The 10185-nt window shown below is 35.8% G+C and overlaps 1 non-coding gene across 1 annotated transcript; it reads right to left on the bottom strand.

The window, feature by feature from the left end:
• Positions 1-6544: 6544 nt before the first annotated feature.
• Positions 6545-6650, bottom strand: LOC111765578 (U6 spliceosomal RNA). The gene has a single exon (XR_002797879.1). It is a non-coding gene; the product is annotated as a U6 spliceosomal RNA (small nuclear RNA).
• Between the last annotated feature and the right edge of the window lie 3535 nt (positions 6651-10185).

Genomic DNA, 10185 nt, shown 5'->3' with positions numbered 1-10185 from the left:
ATTTATCAAACATTGCCAAATCACCCCAGCAGTGAATGAAAATTTGCCCACAACTACACCAACAAAATGTGCTTTCAGGATCTTAAACTTTGAAGTTTTGAATTTAACCTGGGTAAGAAAAGGTAAACGTGCATTTCTCATATGCTGACTAAAATGAAATTTCTTTTTCTTATATTTATTTAATGACCATGCTCATATCATTTTTCAGAATTTTATATCTATTACATCTTTTGCCCATTTTCTAAAAAACTTTTGGTCTTCTTTCCTCAAATTTAAAAAATTCTTCTTATATTGGGATTATTAATGTTTCATTTGTGCTAATGGTTTCTCCAAATTATCATGTCCTTTGACTCTACTTAAGACATATTTTGCTAGACAAAAAGTGTTTTTTTAATGGAGTGAAATCAATCAATTCTTTCCTTAATTGCATCTTGGACTGAGTCACTTTTAAAAAGCGTTTCTCCAAACCGAGATTTTAAAGGAATTTGCTTGTTTACTTTCAGTACTTGTAGAATTTCTTTGATCCGTTTGAGTTTATTTTGGAGTGTAATGTGAGTAATGGATATAATTTGCAGCTTTAGATTCATATTTAGATTGAGAATCCTTTTTTGAGTTATCTTTTGTGTATGGTGTGGGGTAAGTGTAGATGTTCATTTTTTCCATTTTAAAATCCAGTTCATCCACCACCATTTGTTAGGACATTTTTTCCTTTTAATTTGTGACGCCATCCACATTTAAATTAAGTTACATATATGTGGTTCTAGTTCTTGTTCCATTGATCTACTTATTTACTTTGCATCAATACCACATTTCTTGATTACTGTACTCCTATTTTAAGACTTAAAATCAGAGAGGATAAGTCCTCCTACTCTATTTTTCTTTTTTAATATTTCTTTTGTCATTCTAATTCATTTGTATTTTCACATAAATTTCAAAATTGATTTGTCGAATTCTACAAAAAAAGCTTGCTGAAATTTTTATTAAATCTATTGATAAATTTGAGAAATATCTCCACCTTAGCAATCATAAATATGATATAACTTTCTGTTCGCTTAGTTTGACTGTAATTCCTTTCAGCAAAGTTTTGTAGTTTTTATTGTAAAGGTACCTAAATATTTGCTAGCCTATTATACCACTCGATGTAAAATATAAAATTCTTGCAATTGTATAGGTGCCTTTAAAAATCTCTCTACTGTCCTTTTAATAACCAGATTCATTACATCTACATACATTGAAAACCCCAACAGACAATATTAATTTTTTGTTTTCAATAGGCATCCATATTATTTTCATCATATATTTACCATTTCTATTTTTCTTCTTTTATTCTGAAAATCCAAGTTTCTTTCATGTATCATTTCCCTCAGCCTAATGAACTTTTCTTTGAAGATCCCTTTGAAAATTCTTTGTAAAGAAGATCTACTATCAATAGGTTATCTTAGATTTCTTCCAATGAAAATAAATTTACACTACCAGGAAGATGGCATTGGAGTAGCTAGATAGGACTCATCTCTCACAAAAACAATGGAGGAAGGGCAGAAATCTATTCAAAGGAGCTCCTTTGGGGATTTGCAGACCAGGAGAGTGCTGCACATCCTCCAGGAGGGAGAGGGACAGAGAAACAAAGAGGCCAAACAAAAACAATGATTACTTGCCCCTGTGGCTGGGAATGGCATATATCATCGACCCTCAAGGTGAGTAGCCTCAGTAAAATCCCTGGTTCACTGAAGCCAGCTGAGAAGGGATAAATGGGCCCCCTCTCTGAGAGAAAGGAATCTGAAGGAGGGCAGTGAGTGGTTTCTCTTTAGTGAGTTTAGCCAGTTGAATATACTTTGAACCTTGGCTGTAACAAGCCCAGCAAGTGGAGGTTGCAAGTGACCATCCGTGGGGAGCTGAAGGGCAAATACATGTGAGACAAGTGCCTAGCAAACTCAGAGAGAGATAAGTGTAATAGGGAGGGGAGATAAGATAGGCAGAACAGAGGGGAACAAATAAAATTTAAAAAATAAGCCAGCACTGTAACAGTCCCAGGGAGAAGAGAGGGGCTATCTCAAAACCTATAGGATACAGCAAAAGCAGTGCTGAGAAGGAAATTTATAGCCATAAATGCTTATATTAAAAAAAGAAGAGATAAAATCAAAGATGTAACTGCACACCTGTAGGAACAAGGAAGAAAACAACAAACTAGTCCCAAAGAAAGCAGACAGAAGGAAATAACAAAGATTAGAGCAGAACTAAATGAAATTGAGAACAAAAAAGCACTAGAAAAAAATTAACAAAACCAAAAGCTGGTTCTTTAAGAATATTAATAAAATTGACAAACCCTTAGCTACACTAACAAAGAAGAAAAGAGAGAAGATGCAAATACATAAAATAAAAGATGAGAGAGGGGATATCACCACTGATCCCACCAAAATAAAGGGTGTCATAAGAAGATACTTTGAAAAATTGTATGTCAACAAGATGGATAACTTAGATGAAATGGACAAATTTCTAGAAATACACAAGCAGCCTACATCAAAGAAGGAAGAAATTGTTGAACTCAACAGACAACTCACTAGTAATTAGATTGAATTAGTTATCAAATACCTACCAACTAAGAAAAGCCCAGAACCAGATGGCTTCACAGGAGAATTCTACCAATCATTCCAGAAAGAACTAACATCAATCCTGCTTAAACTCTTCCAAAAAACAGGAGTGGAGGGAACATTGCCTAACTCATTCTATGATGCCTACATCACCCTAATACCAAAGTCACATAAAGACACCACAAGAAAACTACAGCCCAATCTTTCTAATGAATCCGGTTGCTAAAATTCTCAACAAAATACTCGCTAATCATATCCTACAACACATCAAAGGATTTATATACCATGATCAAATGATTTTTTCCTTGGTATGCAAGAATGGTTTAATATAAGAAAAATAAATCAGTGTAACACACACATCACATTAACAAATTGATAGAAAAAAATCACATGATTATCCCTATTGTTGCAGAAACAGGATTTAACAAAATATAGCATTCTTTCTTGATCAAAAGATAAGAATAGAAGGAAATTTCCTCAACACAATTAAGGGTATATATGAAAAACCCACAGCTAACATTATACTCAATGGTGAAATGCTAAAGACTTCCCCTCTAAGATCTGGAAAAAGACAAGGCTGCCCACTGTCACTGTTCTTATTTAACATTGTGCTAGAAGTACTTTCTTGAGCACTTAGGCAAGAAAAAGAAATAAAAGGCATCCAAATTGGAAAGGAAGAAGTAAAAATCTCACTATTTGAGATGACATGACCCTATATGTAGCAAGTCCTGAAAATTTCATACCAAAGCTTCTGGAGCTGATAAAAGAGTTAAGTATAGTGGCAGGATATAAGATCAAAGCACAAAAATCAGTAGCATTTCTGTATACCAATAATAAGCAATCTGAGGAAGAAATTTAGAAAAAAATTCCATTTACAATAGCAACTAAAAGAATCAAGCATGTAGGAATAAACTTAACTAAAGCTGTAAGGGACTTATACACAGAAAATTATACAACATTGTTAAAGGAAATCAAAGAAGACCTAAATAAATGGAAGAATATTCCAAGTTCATGGATTGGAAGACTAAATATCATTAAGATGTCTGTCCTACCCAAATTGATTTACAGATTTAACATAATCGCAATAAAAATTACAACAGCATTTTTTACTGAAGTAGTAAAGTTAATTATGAAATTTATTTGGAATAGCAAGGGGCTCAAAATAGTCAAAAACATGTTGAAAAAGAAAAACAAAATTGGAAGAATCACACTACTTTGCTTGAAAGCAAACTACAAAGCTACAGTGGTCAAAACTACATGGTATTGGGACAAAGATAGACATTACTGACCACTGGAACCAAATGGAGAGTTCTGATATAGATCCTTGCATATATGGCCAACTGATATTCAACAAGGCCACCAAGCCCATTCAACTGGGACAGAATAGTCTTTTCAACAAATGGTGTTTAGAGAACTGAATATCCATATCCAAAAGAATGAAAGAGGATCACCATCTCAAGCCCTATACAAAAAATTAACTCAAGTTGGATCAAAGATCTAAATATAAGAGCCAAGACAATAAAACTTCCAGAAGAAAACGTAGGGAAGCATTTATGAACTCTTGTAGTAGGGAATGCTTTCATAAATTTTGCACACAAAGCACAAGCAACCAAAGAAAAAAGAGATAAATAGGACTGCCTCAAAATTTAAAACTTTTGTGCTTCAAAGGAGTTTGGCAAGAAAGTAAAAAGGCAGCCTACTCAATGGGAGAAAATGTTTGGTAACCATTTAACTGAAGAGACCTAACATCTAGGATATATAGAGAAATCCTACTTCTCAAAAATAAAAAGACAAACAGCCCATTTTTGAAAAATGGGCAAGAGATTTGAACAGACACTTTTCAAAAGAATTATAAATGGATAAAAGCACATGAAAAGATGCTTAAATTATTAGCTATTAGGGAAATGCAAATCAAAACTACAATGAGATATCATCTTACACCTACTAGACTGGCAGCTATTAAAAAAAAAAAAAACAACCCAGAGATTTGCAAAAGTTGGAGCAGATGTGGGGGACAACAGGGAACACTCATCCATTGCTGGTGGGAATGTAGAATGGTGCAGCCTTTGTGAAGGACAGTTTGGTGGTCCCTCAGGAAGCTAACTATAGAACTGCTGTATCATCTAACAATCCCCTTACTGGGTATATACCCAGAAAAATTGAAAGCAGTGACACGAACAGATATATGTACACCAATGTTCATAGCAGCATTATACACTATTGCCAAAAGTTGGAAGAAACCCAAATTACCAACAACAGAAGAATGGATAAACAAATTGTGATATACACATATATTGGAATATTACTCAGTTGTAACAAGGAGTGCAACAGTAACACATAGGACAACATGAATGAATATTGAAGACCTTATGTTGAGTGAAGTAAGCCAGTGGCTGAAATACAAATATTTCATGACCTCACTGATATGACTTAAGCAAAGTGAGCAGACAGATCTAGCATCTGTATTAGGTTATCAGGAGACAGAAAGGGAGTAGAGTAAGGTGAGCAGATGCTCAATATGGGCAAGACCCATATTAAGGTGGAAGGGGGTGGTTGGGCAGCGGATGGGGGTGATGTTGGTGCTGGAATGTGAGAGGGAGTAGGGTGGGGAAGTTAGGCTGGACTATCCATGGAACTGGAGGAGGGCTGGAGGAAGGAACAGGTGAACTCTGGGGATTTGTAGTTCTATGGTTTAAACTACAATGATGGAAATGTTCTTTTAGCAAATATGACAGGGGAGGGTCACTGGTGCTCAGTGCTGGTGGTGGAGGGTAGTGGGATAGGGCACACCTGGGGCATGCTTCTATGCAATATGAACATGTACATCTTGTCATAGTGTGTTTTCTCAATAGGTGGAAACCCACACAAAAAATAACATAATATTAAGCTCCCATCCTGGGAAATCCTGCTATTTTCTCAATTATAGAAGCAAAAATCTCTTGAGAACATAGACAGTGCCTAATAAAAGAAAATGGACCAATATGTCAAACCTTCAATATTAATGCATGTAAATATGAACCTTATTCTTCAAAAATTGAAATTTAGGTTACCATGCATTCCAAGGAGATGGGGAGGGAAGAATAGAATAGATGGAACATAAGGCATTTTTAGGGCATTGAAATGGTTCTGCATTATTATACAATGATGGATTCAGGCCATTTTAAATTTTTCCAAAACCTATAAAAGTGTGTGGTACAAAATGTAATCCATAATGTAAACCACTGACCATGGTTTGTAGCAATTCTTCAATTGGTTCATCAATTGCAACAAATGTACCATACTCATATAAGACATTATAAATAGGAGAAATTGTGAAAAGAGGAGGATTTGGGATATAGGGGTTTCCCCTATGTTTTCTATGTGACTTTTCTATTTAACCTAAAGCATCTGTGAAAATAAAGTGAAAAAGATAAGACACTGAGGGAACATACAGAAGAAAATGTCACCGTACATAAAAGATAACATCTTATGGGGATGAAAGACAAATGACATTTTTAAATGTTTTATTTTGTATTTTAAAATTATTATTTTATTCTTTTTTATTTTTATTCATTTATTTTTTGTCTTTATTTTGGGGGAGGTTTCGGATTGCAGAAGGGTTGTGGCTGTTGCAGGGGAGGATCAGTGGTATGGGGTGTTGGTTACAGGGGGATGTGTGGGAAGGGTTGGACCTTTATGGAATATGAATATGCTCAAGTGGTCATGAAATGTAGTCTCTGTGGATAGAGAACCACACAATAACCAAAAGAATATTGAATTTCCCTTCTGAGAGGTCCTGCTGCATTCTCTAAAAGAGTGGCAAAAATTCCAAGTACACAGGCAGGACCTGGCAAAGGAGGACAGACCAATACACCAGGCCTTTAACACTGATAGTTGTACTTACGAACCTTGTGCTTGTGAAATTAAAACAGCCTAGTATTACATAGTGCCTAAAAGTTTCCTCATGAAAGCATCCTTGTTGCTTGTGGCCTTTCTCTTTGCAAGTCATCTTTTGTGCAGGGGCCATATTAATCTTCTCTGTATCATTCCAGTTTTTACTATATGTGCTGCTGAAGTGAGCACAGGCCTCAGACAAACTCAGCATATGAACTCACTACCTTCTCCCCAAAATGCGACATGACTACCAGTGATGAGCTTCCCTGGCACTGAGGGATTATTACCCAGCACCAATTGGTGATGCATTTGGAAAAAGTCCTTGACCAAAAGGGAGATATATTAGATACAAAGGAGTTTTTATGGCTAAGAGATTTCAAAGTGAGTCATAAGTTCATTCTAAAGGTTACATTTATCCACTTCTCAAGAGAATCTCATTGACTGCCACAGTAAACAGTGCCTCAAGCAGAGGTGCTCCTGATGACTCTAGAAACATCTAGACACTATAGGCAGGGCATACAATCTCAGGAATTCAGTATCTTGTCAGTGATTCTAACCTTGTAATATATATTACTCAATGTAACAGAGTTAGACTCATTTATAATATCCCTATACATGATTTTCTGCCTCTTTTGTTTGAACTTATAATTAACACTACACTCATTAAATATATGTACAAGAGACTTAAATCTTTGGTCTGTTCATATGCCAGGTGAACCCTAAATCTCAGCAGTGTTGTTTTTTTTTTTTTTAAGATTTATTATTTATTTATTTATTTATTTATTTCCCTTTCCCTTCCCACCCTGGTTATCTGTTCTCTGTGTCTATTTGCTGCGTGCTCTTTATCCACTTCTGTTGTTGTCAGTGGCATGGGAATCTGTGTTTCTTTTTGTTGCATCATCTTGTGTCAGTTCTCCATGTGGGCGGTGCCATTCTTAGGCAGGCTGCACTTTATTTCATGCTGGGTGGCTCTCCTTACAGGGGCACTCCTTGCACGTGGGGCTCCCCTACGTGGGGGACACTCTGCATGGCAGGACCCTCCTTGTGCGCATCAGCACTGTGCATGGGCCAGCTCCACACGGGTCAAGGAGGCCCAGGGTTTAAACTGCGGACCTCCCATGTGGTAGACGGACGCCCTAACCACTGGGCCAAGTCTGCCGCCTCAGCAGTGTTTGCAACATCTACTCTTCAGTTCATCAGACTTGCCTAGGACAACTAACAAAATGATGGTGATGCGCAATGCCCATCCCCCAAAACAGAGTATCTACAACAGCAAATAAGACAGTTCCATCCATCTGCCCCATAGGTCCCAAGCCCCCTCTCAAATGGAAGCAGAGTGGGCATCACCATGCTGAAATCCTTAAGATTGAGGAATAAATGAACATAAGGGGGGGAATGCAACTATAAACTAAAGAAGTCATTATTATTCTAGCAATGGAAGATCTTGTAACATTGATGTAAAGACAGTTGTCACCAAGATTCTGAAGGGAGAGAGAGGGAAGAATAAGTGTAAAATGGGGAATTTTGGGGACATTGGATTTTTTCTATATGACATTACAATGACAGATATAGACCATCACACCTTTTGTCAAAACCTATAAAAATGTGCAGTACAAAGTGTAAACTATAATGTAAATTATTGACAATGGTTAGTAGCAATTCTTCAACATGTGTTCATAAATTGTAACAAATGTAAAATACTAATGAAGATTTCTTAATGGGGAAAAGTGTGGCAGGGGTTGGGGTGTGGTATATGGTATATGGTATCCTGTATTTTTGATGTATCATTTACAGAATCTAAAACTTCTTTAAAAAGAAAATTCAAAAAAAGAAAATGAATTCATGTGCCTTAATTCCTGAAGGACATTTTTGCTGGATATAGAACTCTGGATCAATGTGTATTTTCTTTCAGCTCTTTAAAACTATTGTTTTACTTTCCTTTATACTCCATGGCTTCCAATGAGATACCCACAGTTTTTCTAATTATTCTTCCCCCAAAAGTAATGTGTCATTTTATTCTAATTGATTTCAACTTTTTTCTTTGCCTTCAGTTTTCAGCAGTTTTTGTTGTGACTAGTCACAGTTTCTTTTGAATTTTTCCTCTTGGGGGCTTGTTAAAACTTCATGATTCTATAAATTCATGTCTTTCCCCCAAGTGTGGAAAGTTTTTAGCCATTACTTATTTAAATATTTTATACAATGTTTGACTCCTACCTAAACATGCCTGCCTTGGTTTATGCTTCAGAGTTCTCAGGAGGTTATTTTTTGTATTTTGTTCAGAGATTTCAGTTGTAATTTTGGGGAGATTTGAGCTATACTCGGCATATGCCATGATGGCAGGTGCAAAACCAGAACCAGTCCATTCACTTAAAAAAAACTATTTACTTTAAAACTGTTTTACAGTTACAGAAAAATTGAGAGTTCAGAGAGTTCACATATATCTCTTGCACAATGTCCCCTTTTAATACCACTTGAAATTAATGTTGTACATTCATTACAATTAATGAATCAATATTGATATAGAATTATCAACTGAAGTCCGTATTTTTTTTCCAAACTTCCTCACTTTTTCCTTAAGGTCTATGTTCTTTTCCAGTGCCCTATCCAGAATGCTACAAGTTATCATGTCTCCTTAGGCTCCATTTGGCTCTGACAATTTCTCAAGACACTACTTGCTTTTGATAACCCTGATGTTTTTTAGTATTACTGTTCTGGTAATTTGTAGAATGTCCCTCAATTGTAATTTGTCTGATGATTTTCTCATGATTAGATTAGGGTTTTTCTGGGGTCAGGAAGATTACAGAGGCAAAATGTCACTTTCATTACACCATATCAAAGATACGTACTACCAACATGACTCATCAATGTTGATTTTAACTTTAATCACATGACCAAGGAAGTGTATGCCAGTTTTCTCTAGTATAGAATTACTCTTTTCCCCTCCTCTTTGCAAACTGTGTTCTTTTGAAGGAGTGCAGATCACATTTAAGGTCCACCTGCTGGAGGATGAAGTATCTATGTAAATTATTTGAAATTCTTCTCACAGGAGTGTTGTCTTTTCTCTCCTATTTATTTATTCAATTGTTTATTTTTTATCAAGATGTACTCATGAATATTTATTTTATACTTCCTGCTACAGTCCTAAAACCAGCCATTTATTTAAGTAGCCCCAGTACCTTTTATTAGAGAAGAGGATTAGAAAAGAAGTGCTGGGTACTAGGTCTACTGGTTACTATTAGAGTGTCATTGTTTCTAGGGTCTCTCAACTGTCAGAGGAAGGAAATGTGTATGGATATACAATAACCCATGTATACCTATATCTACAAATATTTCTATATGTAACCATAGGTATCTATAAATTAAACTTGAGTCCATACTGATGGCTCCAACTCTAATCCATTGCTATATGAATCGTTTCAGCCTCATACAAGGCTTATTTGTAATCTTCCACTCCAAGAAACCTGATGGCCACCACCTACCATCCATTTACTTAATTTTTCAATTGCAGTATACATGCATATTGGTTTCAGAATTTTTAAAGCAAATTCCCATGGGAACAACTTTTTCAACTGGAGTATATTCTTTATGTACAGTTCCTTTGACTTTAGTCTTACAGACCCCACTTATTTCCAAATTACTTAGGTCAGCAACATTTTCTCCCACTCCTTTCAATGAGGTTGTTTAATATACTTTCAATACAGTTCATTTCTTTTGTCAAGTTCTG

The sequence above is a fragment of the Dasypus novemcinctus genome, chromosome 7, assembly GCF_030445035.2.
Source record: "Dasypus novemcinctus isolate mDasNov1 chromosome 7, mDasNov1.1.hap2, whole genome shotgun sequence".
NCBI lineage: Eukaryota > Metazoa > Chordata > Mammalia > Cingulata > Dasypodidae > Dasypus > Dasypus novemcinctus.
Note: the sequence above shows the minus strand (reverse complement) of the source record. Positions and strands in the feature narration are given on the sequence as shown.